Raw genomic sequence first — 16,250 nt, 5'->3', positions numbered from 1 at the left:
AAGCCCATGTATTTTTTCAATAGGAGGTAAATTTTTAACATCCTCAGCTTTAATACCTTTTTCCTTCATAGATTTCTTTGCCTCTTGCATCTCCTCAGGACTGAGATATAATATACCCCTCTTCTTCGGAGTGGGTTTAGCCGGTGGTTCAAGAAGAGTCCAATCATCATAATTTTTCAATATGTTATTCAATAATTCTTCAGCTTGCCCAACAGTTCGTTCCCTGAAAACACAACCGGTAAACTATCTAGGAAGTCCCTAGAAGCATCGGTTAGTCACTATAGAAGATATCAAGTATTTCATTTTTCTTAAGAGGATGATCAGGCAAAGCATTAAGTAACTGGCAAAAAGCCTCCCCCAAGCTTGTGGGAGACTCTCTTCTTTAGTTTGCACAAAGTTAAATATTTCCTGTAAAGCAGCTTGTTTCTTATGAGCAGGGAAATATTTTTCAGAGAAGTAATAAATCATATCCTGGGCACTACGCACACAACCAGGAGCAAGAGTATTGTACCAAGCTTTAGCATCACCCTTTAGTGAGAACGGAAATAATTTGAGAATAAAGTAATAGCGAGTCTTCTCATCACGAGTAAAAAGGGTGGCTATATCATTCAACTTAGTAAGATGTGCCACAACAGTTTCAGTTTCATAACCATGAAAAGGATCAGATTCAACCAAAGTAATTAACTCTGGGTCGACAGAGAATTCATAATCCATATCATCAATAAAGATAGGTGAAGTAGCAAACTTAGGATCACATTTCATTCTAGCATTCAGAGATTTTTCTTTATACTTGCATAATAATTTCTCTAGATCATCTCTATCCTTCAAAGCAAGAATATCTCTAGTTGTCTCCTCATTCATAACATAACCTTCTGGTACCTTAGGCAATTCATATCTAGGAAGGCTAGTTCTAGTAGGTGTCTCAGGAGTTTCAGTTTCAAGCTCATCATCAGATTCAACAACATCATGTTGTATTACTCTAGCAATTTGTTCATCAAGAAATTCACCAAGTGGCATATCATCATTATCAAGCAAGGTACTGGCATCATCATAATCATCATTCATAGTAGAAGTAGCATCATCAATAACTTGCCACATATTAGAAGTAATAGCATGTGGTGGTGTTGCAAGTTTACTTATAACAGAAGGTGAATCTAAAGCAGAACTGGATGGCAGTTCCTTACCTCCCCTCGTCTTCGAGGGAAAATCTTAGTCTTAGCATCCTTCAGATTCTTCATAGTGATAAATTGATAATGATCCCAAGTGACTCAACAAATATAGCTATGCTCCCCGGCAACGGCGCCAGAAAAAGGTCTTGATAACCCACAAGTATAGGGGATCACAACAGTTTTCGAGGGTAGAGTATTCAACCCAAATTTATAGATTCGACACAAGGGGAGCCAAAGAATATTTGAAGGTATTAGCAGCTGAGTTGTCAATTCAACCACACCTGGAGATTAATTATCTGCAGCAAAGTGATCGGTAGCAGAGTAATATGATAGTTTTGATAGTAGTAACAGTAGCAATGGTAACAGTAATAGTGATGATAACAGTAGTAACTTAGCAAGAACAATATAAGATAAATTTGTAGGCATTGGATCGGTGACTTGTTGGATGATATTCATCATGAGACAGTTATAACCTAGGGCGATATGGCACTAACTCCAGTTCGTCAATATAATGTAGGCATGTATTCCGTAAATAGCCATACGTGCTTATGGAAAGAACTTGCATGACATCTTTTGTCATACCTCCCGTGGTAGCGGGGTCCATATTGGAAACTAAGGGATATTAAGGCCTCCATTTAATAGAGAACCGGAACAAAGCATTAACACACAGTGAATACATGAACTCCTCAAACTACGGTCATCACCGGGAGTGGTCCCGACTAGTGTCACTTCGGGGTTGCCGGATCATAACACGTAGTAGGTGACTATAACTTGCAAGATCAGATCTAAAACATGGATATAATGATGATAACATAAACGGTTCAGATCTGAGTTGACGGCACCCGGGCCCAAAGTGACAAGCATTAAGCATAGCAAAGTTATAGCAACATCAATCTAAGAACATAGTGGATACTAGGGATCAAGCCCTAACAAAACTAACTCGATTACATGATGAATATCATCCAACTCCTCACCGACCAGCAAGCCTACGAAGGAATTACTCACTCCCGGTGGTGAGCATCATGGAATTGGCGATGGAGAAGGGTTGGTGATGACGAAGAACGAAAATCCCCCTCTCCGGAGCCCCAAACGGACTCCAGATCTGGCCTCCCGATGAAGAATAGGAGGTGACGGCGGCTCTGTCTCGTGGATCGCGATACTTCTTTCTCCCTGATTTTTTCTAGAAAAATAGGGTTTTATAGTGTCGGTTTCAGGGTCTGCGGGGCCAGCAGGTGGGGCAACCCACCTGGGCGCGCCAGGAGAGGGGGGCGCGCCCTGGTGGGTTGTGCCTGCTACCTCTTGAGCATGCGTTGGTTTTCCCTTGAAGAGGAAAGGGTGATGCAGCAAAGTAGCGTAAGTATTTCCCTCAGTTTTTGAGAACCAAGGTATCAATCCAGTAGGAGACTACACGCAAGTCCCCAGTACCTGCACAAACAATCAAGAACCTTGCAACCAACATGATAAAGGGGTTGTCAATCCCTTCACGGCCACTTGCAAAAGTGAGATCTGATAAAGATAATAAGATAAATATTTTTGGTATTTTTGTTGTATAGATTGGAAAGTAAAGATTGTAAAATAAACGGTGATAGAAATAGCAAATTGATAGGAAAGTAATATGATGGAAGATAGACCCGTGGGCCATAGGTTTCACTAGTGGCTTCTCTCAAGATAGCAAATTCTATGGTGGGTGAACAAATTACTGTCGAGCAATTGATAGAAAAGCGCATAATTGTGAGAATATCTAGGCATGATCATGTATATAGGCATCATGTCCGTGACAAGTAGACTGAAACGATTCTGCATCTACTACTATTACTCCACACATCGACCGCTATCCAGCATGCATCGAGAGTATTAAGTTCATAAGAATAGAGTAACGCATTAGGTAAGATGACATGATGTAGAGGGATAAACTCAAGCAATATGATATAAACCCCATCTTTTTATCCTCGATGGCAACAATACAATACGTGCCTTGCTGCCCCTGCTGTCACTGGGAAAGGACACCGCAAGGCTGAACCCAAAGCTAAGCACTTCTCCCATTGCAAGAAAGATCAATCTAGTAGGCCAAACCAAACTGATAATTCGAACAGACTTGCAAAGTATTTATATCATGCATATAAGAATTCAGAGAAGAATCAAATATTGTTCATAGATAATCTTGATCATAAACCCACAATTCATCGGATCTCGACAAACACACCGCAAAAAGAATTACATCGAATAGATCTCCAAGAAGATCGAGGAGAACTTTGTATTGAGATCCAAAGAGAGAGAAGAAGCCATCTAGCTAATAACTATGGACCCGAAGGACTGTGGTAAACTACTCACACATCATCGGAGAGGCTATGGTGTTGATGTAGAAGCCCTTTGTGATCGATTCCCCCTCTGGCGGAGCGCCAGAAAAGGCCCAAGATGGGATCTCACGGGTACAGAAGGTTGCGGTAGTGAAAATAGGGTTTCGTGGTGCTCTCGGATGTTTTCAGGGTATATGAGTATATATAGGCGAAAGAAGTAGGTTGGTCGAGCTACGAGGGGCCCACGAGGGTGGGGGCGCGCCTACCCCCTGGGCGCGCCCTCCTACCTCGTGGCTGCCTCGTTGCTTCCTTGACGTCCACTCCAAGTCTCCTGGATTGCGTTTGTTCCAAAAATGATCCTTGCGAAGGTTTCATTCTGTTTGGATTCCGTTTGATATTCCTTTTCTGCGAAACACTGAAATAGGCAAAAAAAAGAGCAATTTGCACTGGGCCTTCGGTTAATAGGTTAGTCCCAAAAATAATATAAAAGTGCATAATAAAGCCCATTAAACATCCAAAACAGATAATATAATAGCATGGAACAATCAAAAATTATAGATACGTTGGAGACGTATCAAGCATCCCCAAGCTTAATTCCTGCTCGTCCTCGAGTAGGTAAATGATAAAAACAGAATTTTTGATGTGGAATGCTACCTAACATAATTCTCAAAGTAATTCTCTTTATTGTGGCATGAATGTTCAGATCTGAAAAGTTTAATATTGACATAAAAATAATAATACTTCAAGCATACTAACTAAGCAATTATGTCTTCTCAAAATAACATGGCAAAAGAAAGCTTATCCCTACAAAATCATATAGTTTGGTCATGCTTCGTTTTCGTCACACAAAAATGCTCTCATCATGCACAACCCCGATGACAAGCCAAGCAATTGTTTCATACTTTAGTAATCTCAAACTTTTTTCAACTTTCACGCAATACATGAGCGTGAGCCATGGACATAGCAGTATGGGTGGAATAGAATATAATGATGGGGGTTGTGTGGAGAAGACAAAAAGGAGAAAGTCTCACATCGACGCAGCTAATCAACGGGATAGGGAGATGCCCATCAATTGATGTCTATGCAAGGAGTAGGGATTGCCATGCAACGGATGCACTAGAGCTATAAATGTATGAAAGCTCAACAAAAGAAACTAAGTGGGTGTGCATCCAACTTGCTTGCTCAGGAAGACCTAGGGAATTTGAGGAAGCCCATTGTTGGAATATACAAGCCAAGTTCTATAATGAAAAATTCCCACTAGTATATGGAAGTGACAAAATAAGAGACTCTCTATCATAAAGATCATGGTGCTACTTTGAAGCACAAGTGCGGAAGAAGGATAGTAGCATTGTCCCTTCTTCCCCCCTCCCTTTTTTTGGGCCTTTCTTTTTTTTGGCCTTTCTCTTTTTTTCTCTTTTTTTATTTGGCCTTCCCTTTTTTATTTGGCCTTTCTTTTCTTTATGGGACAATGCTCTATTAATGATGATCATCACTTGTAACGCCCACGATGCGGCTATATCTCCCACGTGTCGAGGCACGACTTAGAGGCATAACCGCATAGTGGTTTTGTCTCAAGAAGGGTCATCTTCACACAATCCCATGTAATGAACAAGAATGGGATAAAGAGTTGGCTTACAATCGCCACTTCACACAATGCATAAATATCATCATACATCATCCAAAATACAATCATATAGACCGACTACGGTCAAAATCCAGATGAAAATAAGACAACCCCAAATGCTAGATCCCCGATCGTCCCAACTGGGCTCCACTACTGATTATCAGGAAAAGACACATAGTAACGACCACGTTCCTCGTCGAACTCCCACTTGAGATCGACGCCATCGTCTGCACTGGCATCGTCGGCACCTGCAACTGTTTTGGAAGTATCTGTGAGTCACGGGGACTCAGCAATCTCACACCCGCGAGATCAAGACTATTTAAGCTTATAGGACAAAGAGGTGCAAAGAGGTGGAGCTGCAGCGGCAAAAGCATGTATGGTGGCTAACTTGCGCAAAAGAGAGCGAGAAAAGAAGCAATGGAACGGACGTCATCTAGCATTGACCAAGAAGAGGTCCTGAACACCTACTTACGTCATACATAACACAGACCGTGTTCACTTCCCGGACTCCGGCGAGAAGAGACCATCACGGCTACACACGCACTTGGTGTATTTTAAAAGGGTCAAGTGACAAGTTATCTACAACCGGACATTAACAAATTCCCATCTGCCTCATAACCGCGGGCACGGCTTTCGAAAGATAATACCCTGCAGGGGTGTCCCAACTTAGCCCATCATAAGCTCTCACGGTCAACGAAGGATCAACCTTCTCCCGGAAAGACCCGATCAGTCTCGGAATCCCGGTTAACAAGACATCTCGACAATGGTAAAACAAGACCAGCAAAGCCACCCGAATGTGCCGACAAATCCCGATAGGAGCTGCACATATCTCGTTCTCAGGGCACACCGGATGAGACATCCTACGAGTAAAACCAGACCTCGAGTTTCCAGGAGGAGGCCCCGCAGTCTGCTCAGTTCGGACCAACACTCGAAGGAGCACTGGCCCGGGGGGGTTAAAATAAGATGACCCTCGGGCTCGCGAAAACCCGGGGGAAAAAGGTATAGGTCGCAAATGGTAAAACCAAGGTTGGGCCTTGCTGGAGGAGTTTTATTCAAGGCGAACTGTCAAGGGGGTCCCATAAATCACCCGACCGCGTAAGGAACGCAAACTCAAGGAACATAATCCCGGTATAACAGTAACTAGGGCGGCAAGAGTGGAACAAAACACCAGGCATAAGGCCGAGCCTTCCACCCTTTACCAAAATATATAGATGCATTAATTAAATAAGAGATATTGTGATATCCCAACATATCCATGTTCCGACATGGAACAAACTTCAACTTCACCTGCAACTAGCAACGCTATAAGAGGGGCTGAGCAAAAGCGGTAACTTAGCCAAACAACAGTTTGCTAGGAAAGGATGGTTAGGGCTGACATGGCTAAAATGGGAGACATGATATAGCAAGTGATAGGTAGCGAGCATGGCAATAGAGCGAACAACTAGCATAGCAAAGATAGAAGTGATTTCGAGGGGTGGTCATCTTGCCTGCAAGATTCTCAGAGTTGTCGAAAGCTTGATCCTCGTAAGCGTACTCGACAGGTTCCTCGTTCACGAACTCGTCTCCCGGCTCTACCCAAGACAAGAACACAAACAAACGGAACCACAATCAACAACGAGAAGTGCGCAAGCAACATGATGCAAAACATGTATGATATGCAAGATATGATATGCGATGCGTATGCGTGCTCCGGAAGGAAAATGATGAACATGGCAGTAACTTGGCAAACCAAGCATGCCACTTGGGCCGGCGGGGTACGGCTGCGGCGGATGCTGACGTGGCGAGGCGCGATTCGTCCGCCGGCGCGGGCGGACGTGTCCGGCGCGGGCGGACGTTGTCCGGCGGCGCGAGGGATTTTTGCTAGGGTTAGACTGCGATTCCGTTTTTCGGGATGCCCACTTATAAATAGGTAGAGGGAGCTAGGAGACTCCAAATGAGGTGCGGTTTTCGCCCACACGATCATGATCGAACGACCTAGAGCATGGAGGAGAGTTTGGTGGGTTTTGGGCTGGTTTTGGAGGGGGTTTTTGCTGGACACTCAAATGGACTTTGCGGATGCCCGGTTAACCGTTGGAGTACCAAACGACCTCCGAATGGAACGAAACTTGACCGGTAGCCTCCGGGTGGTATAATAAGACCACATGACAAGCCTCGGTCCATTCCGAGAAAGTTTGATACACGCACACGAAAGAAAACTAGGAGGGTGCACCGGAGGAGATAGGAGCGCCGGATTGGAAAACGGACAACGGGGAAATGCTCGGATGCATGAGACGAACACGTATGCGAATGCAATGCACATAATGACATGATATGAAAATGCATGACATGACAAAATATAAAACGAAAGACAAAACCCAACAACGGAGGGAAAAACATATCACATAGCCGGAAATGGCAATAGTCGGAGTTACAAATATGACAAGTTACAAGCGGGGTGTTACATCACACTTCCATTTATTTACAACTCAATGATTACAACTCGATACTAGAACAAAATATGACTCTATATGAGTGCCTCCGGCGGTGTACCGGGATGGGCAATGAATCAAGAGTGACATGTATGAAATTTATGCATGGTGGTTTTGCCACAAATACGATGTCAACTATATGATCAGGCAAGGCAATATGACAATGATGAAGCGTGTCATAATAAATGAAACGGTGGAAAGTTGCATGGCAATATATCTCGGAATGGCTATGGAAATGCCATAATAGGTAGGTTTGGCGACTGTTTTGAGAAAGATATAAGGAGGTTTATGTGTGATAGAGCATATCATATCACGGGGGTTGGATGCACCGGCGAAGTTTGCACCAACTCTCAAGGTGAGAAAGGGCAATGCACAGTACCGAAGAGGCTAGCAATGATGGAAAGGTGAGAGTGCGTATAATCCATGGACTCAACATTAGTCATAAAGAACTCACATACTTATTGCAAAAATCTACAAGTCATCAAAAACCAAGCATTACGCGCATGCTCCTAGGGGGGTAGATTGGTAGGAAAAGACCATCGCTCGTCCCCGACAGCCACTCATAAGGATGACAATCAAAGAACACCTCATGTTTCAAATTTGTCACACAACGGTTACCATACGTGCATGCTACGGGACTTGCAAACTTCAACACAAGTATTTCTCAAATTCACAACTACTCAACTAGCATGACTCTAATATCACCATCTTCATATCTCAAAACAATCATCAAGTATCAAACTTCTCATAGTATTCAGTGCGCTCTATATGAAAGTTTTTATTATACCCATCTTGGATGCCTATCATATTAGGACTAATTTCATAGCCAAAGCAAACTACCATGCTGTTTTAAAGGGCTCTCAAAATAATATAAGTTAAGCATGAGAGATCAATAATTTCTTAAAATAAAACCACCACCATGCTCTAAAAGATATAAGTAAAGCACTAGAGCAAAATTATCTAGCTCAAAAGATATAAGTGAAGCACATTGAGTGTTCTAATAAATTCCGATTCATGTGTGTCTCTCCAAAAGGTGTGTACAGCAAGGATGATTGTGGTAAACTAAAAATCAAAGACTCAAATCATACAAGACGCTCCAAGCAAAACACATATCATGTGGTGAATAAAAATATAGCCTCAAGTAAAGTTACCGATGGACGAAGACGAAAGAGGGGATGCCTTCCGGGGCATCCCCAAGCTTAGGCTTTTGGTTGTCCTTGAATTTTACCTTGGGGTGCCTTGGGCATCCCCAAGCTTAGGCTCTTTCCACTCCTTATTCCAAAATCTATCAAATCTTTACCCAAAAACTTGAAAACTTCACAACACAAAACTCAACAGAAAATCTCATGAGCTCCGTTAGTATAAGAAAACAAATCACCACTTTAAGGTACTGTAATGAACTCATTATTTATTTATATCGGTGTTAAACCTACTATATTCCAACTTCTCTATGGTTCATACCCCCCGATACAATCCATAGATTCATTAAAATAAGCAAACAACACACGAAAAACAGAATCTGTCAAAAACAGAACAGTCTGTAGTAATCTGTATGAAACGTATACTTATGTAACTCCAAAAACTCTGAAATAAATTGTTGGACGTGAGTAATTTGTCTATTAATCATCTTCAAAAATAATAAACCTAAAAGCACTCTCCAGTAAAAAATGGCAGCTAATCTCGTGAGCGCTAAAGTTTCTGTTTTTTATAGCAAGATCATAAAGACTTCACCAAAGTCTTCCCAAAGATTCTACTTGGCACAAACACTAATTTAGAACATAAAACCACATCTAAACAGAAGCTATATGAATTAATTATTACTAAACAGAAACAAAAACCAAGAAACAAAAATAAAATTGGGTTGCCTCCCAACAAGCGCTATCGTTTAACGCCCCTAGCTAGGCATAAAAACAAGAATAGATCTAAGTATCATCATCTTTGGTATGCAATCCATAAGTGGTTCTCATAATAGATTCATAAGTTAATTTAATTTTCTTCCTAGGAAAGTGTTCCATGCCTTTCCTTAATGGAAATTGGAATCTAATATTTCCTTCTTTCATATCAATAATTGCACCAATCGTTCTAAGGAAAGGTCTACCAAGAATAATAGGACATGTAGGATTGCAATCTACATCAAGAACAATGAAATCTACGGGCAAATAATTCCTATTTGCAACAATAAGAACATCATTAATCCTTCCCATAGGTTTCTTAATGGTGGAATCTGCAAGATGCAAATTTAAAGAACAACCATTAAATTCACGGAAACCTAACACATCACACAAAGTTTTTGGAATCGTGGAAACACTAGCACCCAAATCACACAAAGCATAGCATTCATGATCTTTAATTTTAATTTTAATAGTAGGTTCCCACTCATCATAAAGTTTCCTAGGGATAGAAACTTCTAATTCAAGTTTTTCTTCATAGGATTGCATTAAAGCATCAACGATATGTTTAGTAAAAGCTTTATTTTGATTATAAGCATGAGGAGAATTTAACATGGATTGCAACAAGGAGATACAATCTATCAAAGAGAAATTATCATAATTAAATTCCTTGAAATCCAAAATAGTGGGTTCATTGCTATGTAAAGTTTTGACCTCTTCAATCCCACTTTTACCAATTTTTGCATCAAGATCTAAAAACTCCGAATCATTGGGGCGCCTTTTAACTAAAGTTGACTCATCTCCAGTCCCATCTTTATCAATATTTATATTAGAAAACAAAGATTTAATAGGAGATACATGAATCACTTTTAGATCTTTATCCTTATTATCATGAAAACTAGAAGAACATGCTTTCACAAAGCAATCTTTTTTAGCACGCATAACGGTTCTTTCTTTGCACTCATCAATGGAAATTCTCATGGCTTTGAGAGACACATTGATATCATGCTTAGATGGAATAGATCTAAGTTTCAAAGAATCAACATCAAGAGAAATTCTATCCACGTTCCTAGCCAACTCATCAATCTTAGGCAATGTTTCTTCAAGCAAAGCATTGAAATTCTTTTGCGAAATCATAAATTCTTTAACACTAGTCTCAAAATCAGAGGGCATCTTATTAAAGTTTCCATAAGAGTTGTTGTAGGAATTACCATAATTATTAGAGGAATTACTAGGGAACGGCCTCAAATTAAAATTTCCTCTATACGCGTTGTTACCAAAATTGTTCCTACCAACAGAATTCACATCCATAGATTCATTATTATTCTCAATCAAAGTGGACAAATGCAAATCATTAGGATCAGAAGAAACACTTTTACTAGCAAACAATTTCATAAGTTCATCCATCTTTCGACTCAAAACATTAATCTCTTCTATCGCATGAACCTTTTTACTTGTAGATCTTTCGGTGTGCCATTGAGAATAATTAACCATAATATTATCTAGGAGTTTGGTAGCCTCTCCTAAAGTGATTTCCCTAAAAGTACCTCCCATGGTTGAATCTAAAAAATTTCTAGAAGCAAAATTCAATCCAGCATAAATTTTTTGTATGATCATCCATAAATTCAAACCATGTGTAGGGCAATTATGTATCATTAATTTCATCCTCTCCCAAGCTTGTGAAACATGCTCATGATCAAGTTGCTTAAAATTCATGATATCATTTCTAAGAGAGATGATGTTAGCGGGAGGAAAATACTTAGAGATAAAAGCATCTTTGCACTTATTCCATGAATCAATACTATTTTTCGGCAAAGAAGAGAACCAAGTTTTAGCACGATCTCTAAGTGAAAACGAAAATAGCTTCAACTTAACAATATCATTATACACATCTTTCTTCTTTTGCATATCACACAAATCAATGAAGTTGTTTAGATGGGTAGCGGCATCTTCACTAGGAAGGCCAGAAAATTGATCTTTCATGACAAGATTCAACAAAGCAGCATTAATTTCACAAGATTCAGCATCGGTAATAGGAGCAATCGGAGTGCTAATAAAATCATTGTTATTGGTATTGGAAAAGTCACACAATTTAGTATTGTCTTGAGCCATCATGACAATCAATCAATCCAACAAGCAAACACGGAAGAAGCAAGCAAAAAGAGACGAACGAAAATGGGCGAATAAAATGGCAAAGGTGAAGTGGGGGAGAGGAAAACGAGAGGCAAATGGCAAATAATGTAATGCGAGGGATAAGAGTTTGTGATGGGTACTTGGTATGTATTGACTTGTGCGTAGATCTCCCCGGCAACGGCGCCAGAAATCCTTCTTGCTACCTCTTGAGCATGCGTTGGTTTTCCCTTGAAGAGGGAAGGGTGATACAGCAAAGTAGCGTAAGTATTTCCCTCGGTTTTTGAGAACCAAGGTATCAATCCAGTAGGAGACTACACGAAAGTCCCTAGTACCTGCACAAACAATTAAGAACCTTGCAACCAACGCGATAAAGGGGTTGTGAAAGATCGTGGATGTCGCCTAGAGGGGGGTGAATAGGCGCTTTAAAATAATTACGGTTGAGGCTTGAACAAATGCGGAATAAACCTAGCGGTTAATTTGTCAAGCACAAAACCTACAACAACTAGGCTCACCTATGTGCACCAACAACTTATGCTAAGCAAGAAAAACTACTTAGGTGATAGCAAGATATATGACAAGAAACAATATGGCTATCACAAAGTAAAGTGCATAAGTAAAGGGCTCGGGTAAGAGATAACCGAGGCACGCAGAGACGACGATGTATCCCGAAGTTCACACCCTTGCGGATGCTAATCTCCGTTTGGAGCGGTGTGGAGGCACAATGCTCCCCAAGAAGCCACTAGGACCACCGTAAGCTCCTCACGCCCTCGCACAATGCAAGATGCCGTGACTCCACTAAGGGACCCTTGAGGGCGGTCACCGAACCCGTACAAATGGCAACCCTTGGGGGCGGTCGCCGAACCCGTACACTTTGGCAACCCTTGGGGCGGTCACCGGAACCCGTCAAATTGCTCGGGGCGATCTCCACAACCTAATTGGAGACCCCGACGCTTGCCCGGAGCTTTACACCACAATGATCGAGCTCCGAACACCACCAACCGTCTAGGGCGCCCAAGCACCCAAGAGGAACAAGCTCAAGGGTACCAATCACCCAAGAGTAATAAGCTTCTCAACCTGTAATTTCCACGTATCACCGTGGAGAACTCAAACCGATGCACCAAATGCAATGGCAAGGGCACACGGAGTGCCCAAGTCCTTCTCTCTCAAATCCCACCGAAGCAACTAATTCTAGGGAGGAAAATGAGAGGAAGAACAAGAAGTAGAACACCAAGAACTCAAAGATCTAGATCCAAGGGGTTCCCCTCACATAGAGGAGAAAGTGATTGGTGGAAATGTGGATCTAGATCTCCTCTCTCTTTTCCCTCAAAAACTAGCAAGAATCCATGGAGGGATTGAGAGTTAGCAAGCTCGAAGAAGGTCAACAATGGGGGAAGAACACGAGCTCAAAGGATAAGGTTCATTGGGGAAGAAGACCCCCTTTTATAGGTGGGGAAAAATCCAACTGTTATGGTCACAGCCCGCACTGAGCGGTACTACCGCTCCAAGGAGTGGTACTACTGCTAGGGCGGTAGTAGCCCTTCGAAACACAACAACGAGGAGGCAAAAAAGCCAGAAGAACCGTCGGAGCGGTAGTACCGCTTGACCTCACGGTACTACCGCTAGGGGTAGCGGTACTACTGCTAAGGGTAGCGGTACTACTGCTTGCGAGCGGTACTAAAAAATTACATCCGTGCCTACCACCGCTGGACTTGTGATGAGTTTTTGGTCCCGAGCGGAAGTAGCCACGGAAGTAGCCGCGGTAGTACTGCTCCAAGCGGTAGTACCGCTCCCAAGAGCGGTAGTAAAAAATTACATCCGCTCCTGTCCGCGGTAGTACCGCTGCAGCCTTTTCAGAACACCAAAACTGACACAACTTCTGCAAATGGACTCCGAATTCGACGAAACGAAGTTTGTTGGAAAGCTAGCGACAAGGGCTAACACAATATTGATAGAAATACCAATAAGAAGCAAATGAGAAAAGGCCCAAAAGAAAATGGTGAGAACCCTTCCTTGGATAAGACCGGTAAAACCTCCAACATCGAAAACATCACAGAAGACGCATGCAAATTCCGTTTTCGATGAACTCAAGCTTGTCATCAAGATGACCATAAGCTCTAAGACTCACGAAGAGAACCAAACAAGAACCAAGAAACATGATGCAAGGATGCAATGGTTTGAGCTCTCGACGAACGATACGATCAAGCTACTCACTTGAGAGCCCCCCTTGATAGTACGGCTATCGATCCTATAACCCGGTCTCCCAACTACCACCATCAGACCGGTAAAATAGAAAACCTATCAAGGGCAAACCTTTGCCTTGCACATGGTCCACTTGAGCTAGATGATGACGATCTTGACTCCCTCAAGTTGGACCACCTTTCTTGATTGTGTTGGCTCGATGAAGACTAGATGATTACTCCCCCATAGTCCACTATGGGTGAGCCACTCTTCGGCACATCTTCACAAGTCCATTGTCACCACAATGGACGGCAAGCTTCAAGCACTTGATCTCTTCGTGATGCTCCACTTGAACTTGCACATGGCAATCTTGATGACGATCACCACTTGATGTCATCCTCTCCATGGGTTGAGTGATATCTTCCTCTTGACACAAGCCCATGAACACGTACCTAACCCCACATGGAACTCTCACATAGACCATGGGTTAGTACACAAAGCACAATGGACAATGCTTACCATACCATGGGATCACTTGATCCCTCTCGGTGCATCTTCTACACTTTGTGAGTTGATCAACTTGATTCACTCTTGACTTAGTCTTGATCAACCTAGAATCTTTCTAACTCTCTTCATTTGGATGATGTCTTGAAGGTAAACATGAATGATCACACAATCTTCTTCTTCAAGACATGCTTGCAATAAGCTCAACTCTCACATGACCAATCTTTGGATAATTCCTTAATAGCACCTTGGTCAACACAAACTCTCCTTGAAACCAACACATGTACTCCAAGAAAAGCCTATGGACAAAACCTTCAAATATAACTCAAGGCAACCATTAGTCCATAGAGATTGTCGTCAATTACCAAAACTAAACATGGGGGCACCACATGTTCTTTCAATCTCCCCCATTTTGGTAATTGATGACAATCACTTTCAAGAGAGTTTATATAAGGAATTATGCATCACCATGCAATGCAACAACCAATGATGCATGAGTAAGAGACGCAAATGCTTAGGAACAAAACCAAAGCAAGAGGAGAGAATTCTCTAAACTTCTCCACAAAACTCTCTGAAACTTCTCCCCCATTGGCATCGATTGCCAAAATGGGAGAAAATCTTAGAAGGCCAATATAAATTGTGTTCCTCCATAATTTGTGTATTTCTCAACAAGAGAGTGGAATGCAATACACATGTCCGACGGTAAATACTTGGAGGAAGACAAACTATATTGAGGCCCAAAGATTGCAAAAGAATGATATGCCACAAAGACATAACAAAGAGAGAAACAAGCAATCAAGCAATCAAAAGATACCAATTGAAGCAAGCAATCAACGGATATCAATTGAGCCAACTAGACCAATGATCCTACGTGCCAAATGAATGAAATAAATTATGATATGAGCAAAGGAGTGTTCTAGAGAAACTAGAGAAGCTCCCCATGATTTGTGCACAATTTAGTTTTGTAATTGGATACAACGAGCACAAAATAGGATCGTCACTCCCCCAAGATCAATAGAACCTCACGACAAGTGCAAGAGAGCAACAGAGTGTTCTAAAGACACTAGTGAAGCTCCTCATGATTTGTGCACTCCTTGCAATATTTGCATTAGGATACCAAGTGCACAAAAAAAGGATCATCACTCCCCGAAAATCAATAGAGACTCACAACAAGTGCAAGTGAGCATGTAGGAAACAAAGCCTAGCACTTGCAACAAACAAATGGTTGAGCAACATATAAAAGAGGCAACTTAAGAGTAGGCTCAACCAAAATGATGTGTGTGAGTCATGGCAAAGCACTTGAGAAGACTAATGTACGGATGAGCATTAAACATCAACATAGTCTTGGATAGTGGAAATACAAGGTGCATGACATGTCCTCCCCACACACACCAAGCAAAAGGGTTCACAAGCACACTAAAAAAAGAAAAATAAATAACCAACACTAGTTACAACCCATGGTGAAGATGGAAGATGAAAGCCTCATCAAGACGAGGGATACCAATTAAGATGGCAAAAGCCTCGTAGAGATAAGCATGAGGAAAATAATCTTCACCACACAAGAGTGCATCAAGATGCAACGAGATACGATAGGCACTCAAGGCAAAAGCTTTCATGGAGCCACCAAAGAAATAATATAAGAAATACAAGGTGGACATGAAAGAAAGGATATCATCTAGATATGCAACTTCTCTCAAGTGTATATGGTTCTAGGTAGACGATATATATCTACAAAGAAGGATGTACACCCGAAATAGTTACAACACGAAGGAACAAGATATCCAAAAGGAAGTCATACATATACCAATAAGATATTTGCTTGGAAGCATAGCACATGGCTAGATATGGTCTTGTAGTATATAAATGAATTCCTACCACACACCCATCAAAGACATCACAACTAGCAACATGAGATCATCGTTGAGATGCTTTGAGAAAGGAAACAAGTATCACAAGATGGAATGGAAATCATGCTAAGATGCAACCTA

This window comes from Aegilops tauschii, chromosome 3, assembly GCF_002575655.3.
Source record: "Aegilops tauschii subsp. strangulata cultivar AL8/78 chromosome 3, Aet v6.0, whole genome shotgun sequence".
Classification (NCBI taxonomy): domain Eukaryota; kingdom Viridiplantae; phylum Streptophyta; class Magnoliopsida; order Poales; family Poaceae; genus Aegilops; species Aegilops tauschii.
Note: the sequence above shows the minus strand (reverse complement) of the source record.